The sequence below is a fragment of the Podarcis pityusensis genome (genome assembly GCF_964106645.2).
Source record: "Podarcis pityusensis genome assembly, chromosome: 5".
NCBI classification, from domain to species: domain Eukaryota; kingdom Metazoa; phylum Chordata; class Lepidosauria; order Squamata; family Lacertidae; genus Podarcis; species Podarcis pityusensis.
In genome coordinates, this window is record NC_138032.1 from 28,442,710 (window position 1) to 28,461,896 (window position 19,187).

The 19,187-nt window shown below is 41.7% G+C and overlaps 1 protein-coding gene across 1 annotated transcript in view; it reads right to left on the reverse strand.

The window, feature by feature from the left end:
• LOC308477878 (uncharacterized protein) overlaps nucleotides 1-16,160 on the reverse strand; it is a 112,299-nt gene extending 96,139 nt beyond the window's left edge. The window contains exon 1 of the mRNA XM_081006953.1: nucleotides 16,153-16,160. The gene's annotated coding sequence lies outside the window, so the exon portion shown is untranslated. The remainder of the gene's footprint in view (nucleotides 1-16,152) is intronic.
• Between the last annotated feature and the right edge of the window lie 3,027 nt (nucleotides 16,161-19,187).

The window sequence follows — 19,187 nt, forward strand, 5'->3', positions numbered from 1 at the left end:
GTATTTTCTGGATGTTGGGTATTGGTCTAAAAGTACCAACAAGGCAATGCCCTGCACACAAATAATGCATGAATTATTTAAGTCTTTATGTCAAATTGTTAATTAATTATCTGGAAAATTCTTGACAGAAGGATCTTTTTACTCAAAACATAGCAGTGAAACTGTTAGCTGATTGGGGAAATCAAAGTTTTGAATTAGAAGAAGAAGAAGAGTTTGGATTTGATATCCCGTTTTATCGCTACCCGAAGGAGTCTCAAAGTGGCTAACATTCTCCTTTCCCTTCCTCCCCCACAACAAACACTCTGTGAGGTGAGTGGGGCTGAGAGACTTCAAAGAAGTGTGACTGGCCCAAGGTCACCCAGCAGCTGCATGTGGAGGAGCGGAGACACGAACCCAGTTCCCCAGATTACGAGACTACCGCTCTTAACCACTACACTACACTGGTTTTTGACAGTGGAAATGTAAAGTAAGGAAGTTGGGGAATGGATTTGTTCAGTGGTCGAGCATCTGCTTTGTTTGTAGATGGTGCTAGATTCAATTTCTGACATCTCCAGGTAAAAGCAGAGAACATCCCCTATCTGAAGCCCTGGAGAGCTGCTGCAAGTCAGTGCAGACAACATTGAACTAGATAAATCAATGGCTGGACTTGTGCAGGGCAGCCTCCTATGTATCTATGATGCAACACTGTGAACAATCATCTAGCGATGCCTTTTGTAGAGAAGCCTACTTGGAATGTGGGTTGTGGACTAACACATGCAGCACATAGTGTATGCTGAACATAACAAGCACATTCAGTGGGGTTTAACATGTTGAGGAACGTAGCAGTTCTCTATAGGCTTCCGTTCCAACCTTCATAGAGAAAACAAAGTGAAATTGTCCTACCTTGTTCAGTTGTAGTGTGGACCAGAAATCTCTGCTTCTTGTGAAATATAAGAGACAGACACTGTCCATATTGCAGCTAGACTAGGAGTGGGTATATGGAGGTTATCGTACCAGCAATTTCTGGGCAGCAGCTGAGGCTACTTATTAAGTACTCTGCCTACTGGAATACTATGGTATGCCCATACTTAGAGTGAGACTCAGACATGGGAGCCCTTGTTCTACCAAGTGAGTGCTGTGGTATCAGGGCAATGCTTTGTTTCAGGCTCATTGCTGACTCCATTCATGATGACATGGTAGTGACTGTGGGGGCCCATTGGTCAGAGATGCAACCAGCTAGGTCACATTTTCCCAGTTTTCTTCAGTGGCGAATTGTTCTGGGTTGCAATCTCAGGAGCTCCTTCTGGGTGTTGTTTCCCCTGGTCTTGGTTCATGCAGGGGTTCTCCTCAGAAAAGGATATCTCATTCAGATTTACATAGCTCTGATTGTTGGCAGGGCTTGACACCTTTCTAAATGCTACACAAGCACCAGTGGGACTGAAGGAGAACCATAGCTCAGTGGTAGAGCATCTACTTTGCATGCAAAAGGTCCCGGATTTAATCCCCAGCATCTCCAAATAAGTTTGGAAGAGAACCCTGTCAAATCCTGCAGAGCTACTGATGGGCAGTGTAGACAATGCTGAGCTCGATGACCCTATGGTCAAATTTAGCATGGAGCAGTTCCTATGTTCCTATGAAACAGGATTCCCTTCCCAAATGATCACTGTAATGTTATCTTCTGTTTGCACAGCCCCAGCAGAAAAGGAAGGTGTGCAGGCAGCATTGAGTTTGCACATGGTTGCATGCCATTTCCATGCAGTTAGTGATACACATATGGAAGCCTGCTTAATAGGCATAGGTCCTCTAGCTGGAAGGGCACAGTTTTAAATGTGTTCTTCCAATAAGTATTCTGAGAACATCAGGTGAGAGTCCTTAAAAAACTGGTATAGCTGTCAGCAGTATTTATATCACTCTATGAATAGCTGCATACCTTGACATTCTTCAGGCATTATGAACCTGATTTTTCATCACAGAACTGATATACCAGTCAAGTGCATTGCTACTAAAAAAAGATTCTAATGCAGTGTCATTTTAGAAACATAGTTTGCAAAAAAAATAATCTTGACCTTTTAATTCATGTTACACATGACTATGCAGCGTTTGAACTGTTCGTTTTGTCAAATTATTAAAATCCTCGAATGAGTCCCTTTGTTCCTTTTCAAAGACGTCGCCATCCAAGCTGAACCAATTTTATAATAATGGCCAATTGTATCTTTCCAGTGCCCAGCAGAAAATCTTCTGCAGTTTACCAGATCATTAAAGGTTCTCATTAACTCAGATAAGCAGCTTGATGTTAGTTGTGTCCAACTCTGGGAAGAGGCAACGGACCAAGTAAGATGTGGGAGAGGCCCAGGACTGCAAAGTTGGCTTCATGCTAGAGTGAAGTCAGGACACTGGGCAGGAACAAGGATGTTGGGTTGGAACATGAGATTCAGGACCACGGTCAACAATTCTGCAATGGAGAGCCAGAGGAACAAGTTGCCTCAGCACGGACTTCCTGCAACTGCCAGAGCCTCACAGTCTGCACTGGAAGATCAAGACTGAAGCCTGCTTTCTCAGAGGTGCCACATGCCAGTGACAGGGTCTTCTTCCTTTGGGGCTGCTTTTGGCTTTTTCTGGGTGGCAAGCTTGGGGGCTGTGGGTTCTCTGTTGGTGGAAGCTCCTCAAGACTGTTATTGATCCTTGGAAGAGTTGGTAGTTATTTCCTATCGTCTGTAGGCAAATGAACATCCTCAGAGTCTGGTACAGAAGCCAGTGCTAGGAAGTATGGTCAGGGTGAGCCATCTCCCTCTTGCAGCTACTACTCATCAGGGACTCCAAGTCTGAGTATTCAGGGTCCAGGGCCATGACAAGTAAACAGTAGCATCAAATTACAGATAGGTAGCCGTGTTGGTCTGCCATAGTCAAAATAAAAAAAATCCTTCCAGTAGCACCTTTAAGACCAACTAAGTTAGTTCTTGGTATGAGCTTTCGTGTGCAAGCACACTTCTTCAGATACACGGAAGTATCTGAAGAAGTGTGTATCTGAAGAAGTGTGCTTGCACACGAAAGCTCATACCAAGAACTAACTTAGTTGGTCTTAAAGGTGCTACTGGAAGTAGCATCAAATTCATTCTCAAAGACAGTATTTTCAATTGTCTTTGTAAATATGCAGCTCTCTGGGTGGAGCGGAGCACCTGTGCTAGCTTCCTGGCAGGTGGATCACTGTTGCTTACTGGGAGGGGGAGGGGGAGGGTGCAGAGCAGTGACAAGGCCGGGTCAGTGCAAGCAGCTGGACTGAGTCCTTGAACACTGAGGGTTCCTCCTGCTTCCTGGAGAAATGTGTGTATATGTATGTGTTTAGAAACCTCTGGCTTTTGTGTGCCTAGAACATTGCCTACTGAATAAGATTAGAATCACATCCATTGCTCCACCCACTGCTGCCTCTGGCCACTCCCAACAACTGGTGTGAAGGATATATATATATATAATTCCCCACCCGCACTTAAGAGACTCAAATTTGTGTCAAAATGTGGCCAGGTTAATTTCTTATAGGTCTGTCTTATTGAGTTTGGTGGGACCTCCTTTTGAGTAAAACACAGAATCATAGAATTGTAGAGTTAGAAGGAACCCTTAGGACAACCTAGTACAGCCTATACATCGGTCCTGTATGGGGATCAAATCTGTGACCTTGGTCTTATCAGCACCATGCTCTAACCAACTGAGCTATCCAGTTGTGAAGAGCTAGTATTATGCTGTCAGACACCTACTCTGGTAGCTGAGCCCTGTCATTTGACCTAGATGTGTTCAAAATACTTCTAGAAATTAAACGTTAGGGTGCCAAAGTGAACACTGAAACATTATATATGTAATTATTCGCAGTAATTAAGAAGAATTGAAGTTCCCTGCTGTCAGAGCCAAAGCCAAATGTTTTATTAATTCATTATGACTTCCATTCGTTTCACACTTTAGTGAACAACTTCAAAGGCCTAGTGCTGCCAACAGCCCACAACCACAAGCCTGAAAGGTTTCTTTTGGACTAACAGGGAGGATTTGCTGGGAAGTGTCGTCTCTTGTTGCTGTGGGCGAAGGTGCTGGACTTGGTTCGGGTTTTCTTCAGCAATAGTTTCCTCATAAGGTGGAGAAGTGAGAGAAATGAGGTATTCCCTCACCCCTGCCTCCAGCAGTACCTGGTCACTTAGGTCGGAAGGGATCCTATGAGTTGCCCTGTTTTCAGGAATCTTTGTGCCTCATCCCTGTTTCAGACAGGCTTTAGTGGACCCTCTCTCCCCCAACCCCCTCCCCCCCCGCCTGGCAAGTTTAGTAATTTCTTTTTTAAAAAAGCCAAACCACTTGTGTTCTCTATCCTTCAGCATGATTTCCACAGATCAAAGAGAATGTTTGGCGTTTACTTTGCTTGTATTTGATTATGGTGTGAAACTCAAGATTCTTCAAGTAAAAGAAACATTGTGAGTACATCTCTGCCTGAGGAGCTGTACATTTTGGATTAGATCTTCAATTGCCTGCAATCTTCCCACAATGAAAAGTGGAATTTTCAAAGAAAAAAACAATAATATAAAAGGATGAAAGAGATACTTCCTTTTAAAATTTCACATATTTATTGCTCTGTTGATAGTCCATCAAGTGTGGAAAATGGCTATTATTTCAATTACGATTAAGGCCCTTAGGAAGTTTGCATTTTCCCTTTTCAAATAGCTTCGCTTCCATCGGATACTACTACAATTTCCACTTGCCTAACCTGGAACTGGTGCAGCAAACAGTGGTGAATTACTGCTCCTTACCTCCTGGCTGGAAAGAAGCTTCCTGGATGAAGGATGGAAGGATGAGCAGAGAGTTAGGCTGCAGACGTAACAGCGAACCTGTTGCTCTGTGCCGCCTCAGTCCCAGTTTGGATGCTCTGCCCAATACTTCATGACAAAGCATGTTCTCCTTCAGGGAGAGCACGTGTTGCGGTGGGGTCTACTGAGCCACCCCCTTTGTTGCTGGGTAAGTTCTCCAAGATGGCCAGGGGGCAGTGATTGGATTGCTGAGTTGCTGGGGGGAAAGTTATGTTGCAATTTTGGTGGGAGGGGTAAAAGGTTTAAATACTCTGCACGCAGCCTTGTACTTTCTCTTTTGCTGCGTGCAACGGATCACCCGTCCACCCGCCCTAGAGTAAGGGGTTGTTGCGTTGACCTTGCTATGCCTGTCATGGGGTCGTCTGCCTTTGAGCAGGGGCCTGGTAGGAATTTTTCCACCTGGCAAATTGGCTGGCTGGGTGGTTTTTGCTTACTGCGTAGCAAATCGTCACAACTTGTAAGGTTGTGGTTAGGCATTGGTTATAAATCTGGTGGAGGAGGGGTTAGGATAGGCTGGGCCTGCCCCTCCATGGTTGCTGTGGAAAGGGAATTCTGTTAAAGGAATCCTGGGGCTTGCCATCTTTTCATCCAATCCCTGGAATGGGACTAGGGCCGGCAAGCCTTCGGGGAGCAGGCGGGTGAGAATTGAGGGTCTGTGACTCAGCTCCAATTCTTCCCCAACTTGTTTTCACACACTGGCTTTCGGTGGTGCCCGGAAGTCAGTTCTGTCCCCAGGCGGGGGGACAGATAGTCTTAACCAATGCCTAAACAACCACTCACGGTTTGTATTTTAATAAAGTTGTGGCCAAAATCATGCCAAAAATCTTAAACAAAAAATTACGTGTCCGTTGTGAGTTATTTTGGGGGGTGGATTGGGGACCTCAACACGCAATTATATATCCTGACTGTAAGGCCAGGCAGTATTATTTCCATGCTGCAGATGGGGCCAGAATCTGGGCTGAAACAGATGTGTTGGTAACCACGAGATAAGCACATACCAATGTTATACGTCCCATCAATTTCAAATGCACTTTAAATTAAGCATCCCACATGGTTAAGCATCCTCCATGGCCTAGTTACATGGAGCATACTGGTGACTGTTAGCCCAGGAAGGGGGGTGGGTAGGGCGGTGGTTATGCGGCTGGTTATGCGGCTGGTCATGTGATAAGCAAATTTAAATTTAGAGGGGTGCATGCTTACATTTGCGTAAGTCAATGCTTTGCCTGTGGCCAATGTCATATCCGTTTTGAGGTTTAGGCAGAGAGATATATAGCTTACCTAAGGCAATGAGACTAAAGTTCAGCTTTCATCTATAATCCCTGCCTCCTTCGACATCCTGGTACTTGCTCCCTGTCTTTGCTGTTGCTCTCGCCTCTGTTAACAGCCATGACAAAAAACAACAACAACCCATCTGTTTCTTTTCCTGCTGCACCATTGGCACAGAAACACTGAATCTTCCTATTCTTTTACTCATCTGTATAGAAGTCTCTGTAAATTTATTGAATCCTCCACTAAATTCAACCCTTCTCCTACATTTGGCATACGCTAAGGCTACTCTCTGAATTGTGTGTCTGGTAAAGACTCCATTGATTTCATGAGACCAGGATAGCCTATTATACACCCATGGGGGGCCAGAGAAGGAAACAAGGTTGGAAGGGGGTCATGGTCAGAAAAAGGTTGGGAAACACTAGTTTAGACAATCAGTCAGTAAAGAACTACAAATGTTTGGGCCGAAATATTGGGAAATTTTGGAACAAGATGGAGATAGACTGAAATTGCAGAGTTTTGAAAAACTAAAAAACAAAGTGCGAGACTGGCTTCATTATTTTCAGATAATGGAGGCATTTAAATTGGACAAGAAAATTGGCTTCCAGGTGGAAAAATCAAAATTAGAAACTGAACTGTTAGAACCCAAAACTAAGAATTTGTCAAGAATGTATAACTTGCTGCTGAAATGGAACACTCAGGATGAAACGGTAAAATCGGCTATGATTAAATGGGCACAAGACGTTGGACATAACATTATGTTCGCTGACTGGGAACAGTTGTGGACCACAGGTATGAAATTTACGGCATGTAATGCCTTAAGAGAGAATATTATGAAAATGATATACAGGTGGTACATAACCCCAGTCAAGCTTGCAAAAATCTATCATTTGCCCGATAATAAATGTTGGAAATGTAAAGAAACTGAAGGTACATTTTTTCACCTTTGGTGGATGTGCCCAAAGATTAAGGCTTTCTGGGAAATGATATATAATGAATTTAAAAAGGTATTCAAATATACCTTCCCTAAGAAACCAGAGGCCTTTCTCCTGGGCATGGTCGGCCAAATGGTGATAAAAAAGGATAGAACTTTCTTTATGTATGCAACAACAGCAGCAAGAATACTCATTGCAAAGTACTGGAAGACACAAGATCTACCCACTCTGGAAGAATGGCAGATGAAACTGATGGACTATATGGAACTGGCGGAAATGACTGGTAGAATCCGTGACCAGGGAGAAGAGTCGGTGGAGGAAGATTGGAAGAAATTCAAAGATTATCTACAGAAACACTGCAAAATTAAAGAATGCTAGAGTGATGTTGGATTGAAAATAAGTGGTTTCCAGCTGTACAGGATTTAAAGTTATATAGACTAAGATTAAAGATTAGGATTAAAGAAGTTTAAGGAAATGGAAATTTGGTATTTAAGAGGTAAAACTTTAATGCTATATTATATTAAGATTAAAGATTGGGATTAAAAAAGTGGAAAAGAAATTGCTGGACAAACAATTTGGACTGGAATACAAAAGAGGGAGGTATGAGGAGGTCTAGAAAATAAGTAAATTTAAAAACGGAAATGAAAAGGTGATATTGTTTTTAATTGTTCTGTTTCTTTTTTTGTTTTTTGTTTTCTGTGTTTTTTTCTTCTTTGGATTATGTACTGTGTATTTGTGTATTTCTTTTTTATGTTTTTCTGTTTAATCTTTTACTGAAATCTTAATAAAAATCATTAAAAAAAAAAAGAACTACAAATATTTGTTCTACAGCTATCCACGATGCTACTCTGATTAAATACCTTAGCAGGAACATGGCTAGAAAATAGGTTTAATTTAAAAATTAATGCAGGTACAGCTGCATCAAGAGAGCTGTAGCCTGACTGCTAAAAATATCTCTGCTAATTATATTATATGTATATGTAATTATATATTATTCTCAAGAAATTAAAATAGTTTACAGAGTGGCAGCTGGAAAATCTGGTGGGGGGAGGGAATCCAAACACCCACCCTCAACATGCCAGACTTGTAACAACTCTAGGGTAAGATGCTTTGTCATTTTAAATGTCAATGTGGATTAACAAACCATGAAACTTCTTTAAAAAAAAAAAAAAAAAGCATTTCCAATATTGGTTGTTGCAGTGGGTAGGGATGTATGGAAAAAAAATCCAGTTTGGATCACATTGGAAGGAGAATATCATATATTAGGGGCTATTGCATTGCAAAATAATAATAAATAATTGCTTTTATTATTTATATTCTGCCCATCTGGCTGAGTTGTGTATATTAGGTAAAACTGAATGCAAAAACGGGAAAAAATGCACTAAAATGTTATTGATTTTTCATGAGGACTGGGGGAGGGTTCAAAATGAAAAACAGAAATGTGGGAAACTGAATTTAGGACTGAGAAAATGAGCAACTAAGAGAAATTGAAACTGACAGATTCACCTATCCCTAGCAGGGACCCTTCATTATGGTTAAGATACAAGCCAGCAAAGATTATTTTAAAAAAACAAAAAACTAAAAATGCTTAGGTTGAAAATTAATTACCCTTTTTTACCTTCAGAAACCTGATGGCATGAAAAGTATGCTCCTATAATCCACACTTAAAAAAAGATGACCCTGACCCCAAAATGCATCTAGAGGATTATCACTTCCCACAGATGAAGATATAAATATATATTAATCACATGAAGAGCAAATACAGGTTCTGCAGAAACACACTATAATCCTATTATTTACCTTTACACAAATCTTGGAATCCTCTGAAGGGGTTGTGGGGGGGGGGAAGAAAAATAATGACATTTGAACTGGGAATACATGAGAAAATGCTAAAAGAACTCCCTTAGGAAATGATTGAGTATAATGTAGACTTTTCAGTTCATTGAGACCCCAGTTCTAAGCAGGTTCATTCATACATACTGTGTTCAATGAGACATATTCCCAACTGGAAGTGCAATCCAAACTCCCTTCGTGTCCAGCTTGGGGTGTGGGGTGTGGATAGACAGAGCCTACCAGCCACCCTTGACTTTCCACCATCCACTATCAGCAAAGTGCTGCTGCTGTCACTCTGCTGGTGTGGAGATTCCCATTCCACTGCCAAGTGGGTGGTTGGATGGCAGAAGTGCTGCCAGAAGGACCTTCACCAGCAGCAGCCAGTGAAACAGGGATTTCCATGTGTGGGGAGGTGGAATTCTAAGATGGACCTGCTGTTATAGGACAACAGTGGACCCAATTTGAGTGGGATCAGTCTGCCTATCTTGGCACACACACCTTCTGCCCTGGCTGATCTTGCCGTGGTGGTTCCCTGCTGCTCTATAAAGGGGCATCGGAGAACGTAGGATTGCCTCCTAAGTGTGCATAGGATTACAGCTGGTAAAAAGTGCACTGGGCTTTTTTTCTATATATAAATGCTGCTGCCTATAGTGAGAAACCAAATATAGCTTAGACTAACAACTAAAAGAGTGGTTTCTGTTGTCCTACAACTACATTAACCCTCTTTACTGAAGCAACAAGATGCAAGAATATTCAACCGCTGGATGCATTCTTCTTTTTTAACTTAGTCTTATATCCCACCCAGTAGTAATATTTATCTATTACATTTTTATCACATCTTTCCTCCAAGGAGTGCTAGGTGGTGTACATGGTTCTCCCCTCACCCCATTTTATCATTGCAGCAACCATATTGTCCTGAATCCCTGGCCTACGTGGCAGCAATTCCCACTGGCATATACAGTATGTCAAGTCCAAAGTTCAACAATCAGGAAACATAGTCTGTGATCAACCCAAGTCCAGCAGTCAGGAAACACAATCCGGAGTCAAACCCAAAGTATAGTCCTATAGAAGTCCCGGAACATCCAACCCAAGGTTCATTAACATGGGCAGTTGAGCAGACACAGCACTTCAGCTCTGTTTCCCTATTATACCTTGCATGTTGATTGCATTATCTGGGCTTGATGAGGCATGTGACCCTCATCTGCTCAGAGTCTGCTCCAGCTGAGGAATCACCCCCCCCCACTTGTAATTATTTCAATTAAAATATTATAAAATGTAAAACAAAAAACCACCCTCTTCCCCAAGCTAACAAGCCCCACCAGGGTTGTGGGCACAATCTTACCTCAGCTTCCCAAAACATACCTACCACTTCAGAGCCCACCTTGTTTGGGGAGACAGGGGCCTCTCTGGCTGTGATAGGGTCCTGCTCTTTTGGTCCTTGCATACCGACCCCCACCACCTTGCTGTCCTCTGTCAACCTGTTTGTACTTTCTGCAACCCCAACCTCTACTTTCCCATCCCCTGCCTGCCCTGGTGGGTCCCATCCATGGGTCCCATCCATGGCTGTACCCCTCGCCAGGATCCTCGTACTCCTCCCTGTTGTGCTGCCAGTTCATGACACATATGGAGTAAGTTAGACTGAAAGAGAGTGACTGGCCTGAGACCATGAGTTTTGTGGATGAGTGGAGATTTGCTTAGGTCTCATCAATCCAACACTCCAACCATTCCACCACGCTGGTTCTCTGCACTAAACATTGGTGGTGTATATTTGCTTGCACCATGAAGTCAATGGCTTATCTTTGTTTCTGGATTACACTCATTGGCCTCATCTTCCTTTCGTAATGATCCCTAGCATGGAATTTGCCTTTTCCACAGCCGTGTTTCTTCTGTATCAGCGTAGAACACTTTGGATTCTTGCATCATCTATATTTAAGTTCCCACTCCCCGCCATCAGTAATTTCTAGTTCTTTAAATGTATACATGTAAAGAGATGAAAAATGCTTCAGCTGCCATGAACTTAGGGTATGGGAGCATGGAAAATGGTACTGTCTCTGGGCAGCTGCTGTTCATAGTATTGCTCAAATTACTCAGTACTCAAGTAATGGCATGGCAAATAGCTAGATTATTTATGGGCCCATGACTTGTCCCATCACCTTCCATGGGAATTCACTATGCAGAAGATCCGTAGGATTCCAGGAGCTCTACCCAAATACCTGTGATTAAAATAGGAAGATAGGGAGATTAAGATAGATAGGAAGCTGGGGGTGAGGGATATTGGGAGTTACCAATCAATTCACCCTGTAATCATTGCAATACAATGGAAATCAATACAATGACATCAAACTCTAGCCTTAAATTTTAATACCAAGCCATCAAATCCACTTGCATTTTTGGGGACACCTCAAGCAGGCAACTGTAGCTTGGTGCAAAAAATATTTTAGATTAGCTGAGCTATAGACTGCTGTGTAAAGCAGTTGGTATATATATCTCCAGCCAAAAGTTCACTTAAGACATTTCCAGCCAAGAGCCTTGCAGCTATATTTTGCTAAATATACCATAGTTCTACTTAAAAATAGAACTGTCCCCTCTGGCTCACGCATAAACATTCATGATCTGATTCCTTCAGAATTATTATGACTATATATTTGGATTGGCTAGGAAAATTGAATCAAGTTATGAGTACTTTCATAGCCGTTCAAGCAATAGTTGTGCTATTATGCCTCAAGAGTGGGGTGGGGGAGGGGCGCAGAGAGAAAGAATGGGAGGCACATTATTAAATCACCAGAGTGAATCACCACAGTGTCTGTGGAGATTGCCAGAGCAAAAAGAAGTAATTTTCATCAAGGACAGCAAACCTCATACTTAAATCTTAGATGCAGATTTTCTCTTCAAAAGCTGTATGAGAGGTATAGAGATTCTCTCTCTCTCTCTCTCTGTGTGTGTGTGTGTGTGTGGTTTTTAAAATTATTTTCCATTGACCTACAGTGCAGTTGATTTTTTTTTAAAACCCTACTTAAGAAAAGGGCAGATGCAATGATTCTGGTCAGAATGACACAGAACATGTGACCTTTCCATCATTAAAATTAAGAGATGAGACTATAGCAGAGAGTAGAGCATATCCAATAACGAAATTTCAAAACTTTTGATAGCTTTTTCAGGATAGACCAAGTACAATGTGAAAGATGACATTTGAAAAGGATACTCTGATTCATCCAATTTCAACTTATTTCCTGACAGCTAACGAAACAAAGTATAGCCAGGCAGACTGCACTGGGTTATATCCCAACTAACTTCTGCTCAGAGTAGATGCATTTAAATTAAAAGACCTAAGTTAGTCATGCCCATCATGAGTAGGGCTAACATGGACTACAACCCATAACCTTAAAAGGAGTGTTCATGAGTATGCTGTGGTAATAGATAACATTAATAGCCAGTGTGGTGTAGTGGTTAAGAGCGGTAGTCACGTAATCTGGGGAACCGGGTTCGCGTCTCCGCTCCTCCACATGCAGCTGCTGGGTGACCTTGGGCAAGTCACACTTCTTTGAAGTCTCTCAGCCCCACTCATCTCACAGAGTGTTTGTTGCGGGGGAGGAAGGGAAAGGAGATTGTTAGCCGCTTTGGGACTCCTGAAGGGGAGTGAAAGGCGGGATATCAAATCCAAACTCTTCTTCTTCTTCTAATAGTGAATTGTGAGTGATTGGCTGATTGCAGCATGTGGAATAGATCACTGAACATTTTAATATAGCTAACAAATCAGTCCTATGCAAATTTAGGCTTACCTAAGGCATTGACTTCAATGGGCTGAACAGTTTGTGTTTGTGGAAATGACACCCACTGAGCTTAGTAAGTAGGGTTGCCATGCTTCAAAAGTAAAAACCAGGAAAACCTGGATGTTGTTGAGCTTTTTCTCCAAAAACACTTAAAAAAACGTGATTTTTCAATTGACTTGCCAGGACAAAGCGCCACCTTTGGAAATTACCCCAGGACGTCAATTCCGCCTTTGACATCCCAGTAATGTCTGGGAAAATCCGGACGTATGGCAGCCCTATTAGTAAGACCTACTCACCTGGAAAAATATGCATAGGCTTGAGCTGTAAATCTGGTTTATACTTCAGTTAATCTCTCTCTCCCCCCCCCCCCAGCTTTTATTTAGTACAGCATAACTATAGTGGTTTTCACATGTTACATTCAGTAAGTGTACAATATGTGTACCTGTGTACACTCTTTCACACAAACACTGGTACATGTGTAGAGACAGCTTAAAGCTGTGTGAACAAAAGTAATGTGTAGACAAGCCTAAAGTCAATGTCAATGCTCTTTACATGTCACCTTTCCATATATTATGCTCAAGACACTTTGCATCAAAACTAACAAAAAATAAAATTAGAAAATAAGAACACAGTTACGAGTAACAGTAATTTTTATCTACTTGGACAGAGGACAAAACAAAGATAAAATATAAATCTGCAATATAATCCATCACCAGTGCTTTACATGTATACTTCATTTGCAGATTGGTTTGAATCATTGATCATGACAAGAACCCTGATTAGATAAGCGAGGTAAAAATTTTGAAATAATACTTGCAGTCAGTTATTAAAACAATCTGCCATTACATATATATGCAGGGGGGGAGGACTTTTGGCATGCTCACTGTGCTGCTAAGGCAAATAAAACCATCTTGTCAGTTATACATCTGTTAATAATCCCTAATAAAAATTCAGTGTTGGTTGATTTGATCCCAAAACAAAGTTGCATGTGAGAAAGCACTGCTACTCAGGCAAGATGCACTTTAATTTTCCCTCCCTATTTTCCTACCAACTGCAGCCATCCATGCCCACAGAAGCTTTCCTCACAGCCTCGGGAAGCCTTTAGAACAGAATGGGGTGGATTACATGCAGGGGCAACACTACTACTACTAATAATAATAATATCATGTGATGTATATGGTTGTTTTTAATGGTGTGATAATTGAGACTACATCTTGAAAATCACAAAGTAGATGTCACAAAATCACAAAAATTGATGCTCTTGAATTTTGGTGCTGGAGGAGACTCTTGAGAGTCCCATGGACTGCAAGAAGATCAAACCTATCCATTCTGAAGGAAATCAGCCCTGAGTGCTCACTGGAAGGACAGATCCTGAAGCTGAGGCTCCAATACTTTGGCCACCTCATGAGAAGAGAAGACTCCCTGGAAAAGACCCTGATGTTGGGAAAGATGGAGGGCACAAGTAGAAGGGGACGACAGAGGACGAGATGGCTGGACAGTGTTCCCGAAGCTACCAGCATGAGTTTGACCAAACTGCGGGATGCAGTGGAAGACAGGAGTGCCTGGCGTGTTCTGGTCCATGGGGTCACGAAGAGTGGGACACGACTAAACGACTAAAGAACAGCAACAACAACAACTGAGACTACATCTTGAAAACCAAAAAGTAGCAGCTATGTGGGCCTTATTAATTTAAAAGTCTTTACTCTGCCACTATTTCTCTCATTCAGTGGTCCTAGAATTCTATTTACCCAATTAGGAACTGCCAGCTCTTAACCAGAATAGCACATACCTGTCCTGAAACTATCGGACTCCTCCTCCATCTTTTTAATGGCATACATAAAAACATAAGAAAAGCCCTGCTGGATCAGACTGAAAGCCTATCTAGTCAAGCATTGAGTTCTCACAGGGGCAACCAAAAGCCTATGGGAAGCCTGCAGGCAAGATATCAGCACAGTAGCACTCTCCCACTTGCAATCCCTAGTTAGCTCTGTTGCATTTACCCACACACCCCTTGTGGTCATTCTACTGAGTGGGCCCTGGACTTCTGCACCAGAGTCCTGCCTTGATAGCACCACTGGAGAAGGACAGGCTATGGCAGAGGTAATTGAATTCTGAATTCAAGAGACAAAATAAGAACCTTCAGCAACGCATAATAGAGAATGAAGCTCAGGCAATGAGCACATCTCTATTTTCATTTGTGAAAAATTATTGGAGGTGATGGAATGCACTGTAATGGTTAGTCTTACTCAGCTTTCACTGAGTGATGAACTTTACTCTGAAGATATACGTTCCAATGATTGATTTCTGAAATTATATAATAGCCATCGCCATCAGAAATAATAGGACTATATCTCCATACATTGGGGAGAGGAGCTCTGAAAAACATAACACTGGTCAACGTATGCAAAAGGCTATGGAAAGTAGAAGATCTGGATGTTATTCTGGAGCAAGTGTTTTGCACACCTGTGTATACTTGCTGATAGAGAATCAGAAGGTTTTGGTTTTTTACATTTCTTTTCTTCTTTATTTTTTCTTTCAGTTTTTCTTTCAAAAAACGCTTGATACTTGATGTTAACTTTTGCATATCATTTTTTCTTTGTTTTTCAATATTTAATTAAAAAAACTTTCATATAAATAAATAAAGGCATGTGCAAAAGGATAACTGAGAACCATACGGGCCTGCCTGAATACCAATATTATATCTTGTTCTATCAGAGTTTTATTTTAACACAGTGTCCAGCCTGCAAGTTGCAAGACAAAAATCCCACTTCAATTATATTTTCTTACCACATCGTGGCCATGTGTTTCAGTACATCAATTTTTTTACATTAATATTTTACTGCTGACACGGCTTGGAAGTAGTAAAATGTGACATATTCACCAACAGGTCCAAAACCAATTTATGACTGGTAGTTATATTCTTCTTCTGTTCCTGAGATATGAAACTATTGTTCAAAGAAAAAAAGCAATTGGTAACTCAACATATGGACGAGTGTAAGGAGGGAGAGCAGAAGGGAGAATTACAGGAAATTTTGTAGAATCTATCACAGAAGCACAAGTTTCATAGAATGAACCTTCTATACATATAGAAATATGCCTGCTCATGAAAGGAGTGTTTACCAGTACTTCCTATAGCATCCATGAAAGGTCTCACCAAAATATCCTCTTAGAGAAACCCAAATGGGCCTTAAACATTGGATTCCATCGCAAATAGTTTCCCTTTAACTGTGTGACAGTGACTGATGATAGTGCCCGCCCCCCAATTTATGGAGAAGCAATGCCTATACCATTTTGTGCCTCTCCCTCTTTTCCCACTCATTCAAATAAGTCAGCAATTATGCCATTTTCCCACAGTAGCCATTTTGTTATATGCCATGGCAGCCATTTGTGATTGCTACCCACAGCACTTTCTCAAAATTAGAAACGTGCCTACTGTCCAAAATGGTTGGTTAACCCTGGTGTCGACAATTTTGAACTGTTGGACCACTGGTCTGACTTGGAATAAGAAGAGTTGCTGTGTTACAGGGGTACATTTTAAACGTGCCTCAATTCATCTGTTGACATTCTATGAAGTACATAATCCAAAGAAAGGTAGAGAGTGGGGAGGGGAAGATAAATTGCAAAAACATCACGAAAGGTTTCCTTAAGGTCACCATTTCTGAGTATTTAACATTTGAAAGGCTCCAGGACAACCTATTTTGCGTTTTGCGAATCACATCAAAACACACTTTAATAGAATTGTAACATTTTCCAAACGAAGTGCTAAATTGCATATTTAACCTTTATATTATATGTGACCTTTAGACTTTGAATGCCCAGGTTGGCAGAACTATGTCCAAGAAACTAAATTAAAATAACAGAGAATCACCAGATAAATATTTAAAGGAGAAATTTAAAGAAGACTGCATATATCATTTGCAGCTGCAGTTGTACTAATAGTTACATTATGTCTAGCAGATACTTGCACACATGGATCATGGTCCAAAGCAAATTCTTCCTATGACCTGGAATTATTCTATTATCCAAAGCCATTCATCAAAAGCCCTGTGCAACTGTCATTGATACGAATAGTCTTCTACAGTGCTCATGCAAGGTCAGATTATTTTTAAAGGGCCTAAAATGCAGCCACTGAGAACTTAATTATTCCCCAATTCTTGGTCTCAGAAAAGTCCCACTGAAATTAATGTGATTTGCCTGGAAGCTGTGAACTGCATCCTGTGATATCACTGAAAGTTCTATTTACTTGGTTTGGAATATGTGCCAAATGGTCAGAATGGTAGTGCAGCAACATCTGGAGGGGCCAGGGTGGAGGAACAGGGTTACAATGCAACCATTTCAGAATTTGAGAGATAGTGGAGCTGTCATTTCTCCTGTGTGTCATAGTTGAGGGAAACATGGCTGAACTCCTACGTGCAACTTTAAAAAGGTAGAAATAACTGTTATTATATTGCTGTATGGATTTTTTCCTCAGGGAAGATGGGTGAAGAAATCATTTTGGTAAATTATCATTTTAATTTTATAAAAGCTATTCAACAGAACTATGAGCTGTCAGAACTCTGAAAAATTACACAAAATCTTGACATTATATGAGGTAGTAGAAGCCTTGCCCAAACATCAGCTCTCCCTGGTGTTGTAGTCCACGCCACCTAATTGTTATAACCTTTCTTCTGCTTGGAGACGCTTTGAAGCATACTCAAGGATGAGGTATCATTTTTCTCTACTGCTTTATGAAGTTGAAGTGTTGAGCATCAATAAAAGGACTAGGCTTTCTTTGACTAAGGTAAGCAAACTCGAGAAAACTCATAGATGGAATGTTCCCCACAGCGTCCCCCTTGAAGCAACCTGCACTTCCCCACACAATCTCCAGAGGGTCTCTCCATAACAATGTAGATGGGCTGTAGCTCAGTAGTAGAGCATGTGCCTTGCATATAGAAGGCCCCAGTATCTCCAGGTAGACCTGGAGAAGAGATTCCTGCCTGAAACCCTGGAGAGCCACTGCCTGCCAGGGTAGATGATACTGAGCAATGGAGACCATTTGTCTTAATCTCCAATCTGTGATGAGGCACAGGAAACTTCCTTTCCATGAATTTCCTTAAGTAAGACTGCAGGATTTACTGATCGTTACTAATCCAGATGCAAGGCTAGCACTGCCAGGGCTTGTAGGTACTACTACTACCCTGTTTCCCTGAAAATAAGACAGTGTCTTATATTAATTCTTGCTCCCAAAGATACACTAGGTCTTATTTTCAGGGGATGTCTTATTTTTCCATGAAGAAGAATACGGTACACATTTATTGTCTAATTGTGAGTGAGCCAGACTCCGTCAGGGCAGAGCGAGCAGCAGGCTTGTCCTGGCTGCGGCACGGGCTCTCTGATTTAAAGAGACCTCGCACTGCCTGAACAGCTGCAGTTGTGCTGCGGCCAATCAGTGAGCTGCGCGGTGTCGCCCTCTGCTACGGTCCAAAGGAGTCAGACGCCTTATGGTAGCTTCGGGGGCCTTATATTTCGGGGAGGCCTTATGTTCGGGGGAGGCCTTATGTTCGGGGAGGTCTTATTTTCAGGGGATGCCTTATATTACAGCGAGAGGCAAAACTGGAAGTAGGTCTTATTTTCAGGGGATGTCTTATTTTCGGGGAAACAGGGTACTACTATATTACTTGTACCATACTCATCTGACTGGGTTGCCCAAGCCACTCTGGGCAGCTACAACACGTCCATTTGTGCTAGCCAGGGCAGAAGGTGGGGCAGGGAATAATGTCTCTTCACTGAGCTTATTTTAGGATCCAATTTCGGGCATTTCACCCTTCCCGTAGTAGCCACTCCTGCCTTCTGTCTGATACTGTTCAACCCTCAACAGTTGCTTTTTGGGGAGGTAGCAACAGGAAAAGAGGTATGGAAGAATTATTTCTTATTTTTTAAATGAACACTCCTCTTTATTATTTTTATTTAAAAAAACCCTCAACTTACTGGTTTTCCTTTTACTTTCCAGTACTGCTCAAGATTTTCCCCAATAATGTTGAACCGTATAAGCCTTCAACATCTGCAGTGGTTTAAACTGGTGGGCCACACAATGCACAACTGATTCCTCTTGGCCCAGCCTTACGTGGGTCATGTTAGTATAAATTTTCTCTTTATGTCATTGTTAAGCTAAGAGAGAGGCAAGAGAACATTGTTCACCGAACTGAAGAGGCATCCAAAAAATGCACATGACAAATAGGAAACACATGTAAGAGTGTGGACTCTGATGTACATTCATTTGCACGTCTGGGAAAACCTCAGGAATTATTGGTGGATAATTTGGCTTTATTTGAGCTATGCATATGCTGTTTCTAATCCATCTAGCTATCTATGATGAATGAACACATGCACATTTCTCCCAAGGCACATTTCTGGTATGCATGTTCAGTCATGTGACCAGCATGGGAGAGGGATGGGGGGGGCAGGGGGAAATGCAGGGAAGGAAAGTCAAAACCCAGAATGGAGGGAAATGGTGGAGCTTTATTTCGTTTACAAATTATCCAGAAAATTAACTGTCCATTACAAAGCTTTATACTAACTGGTGGATC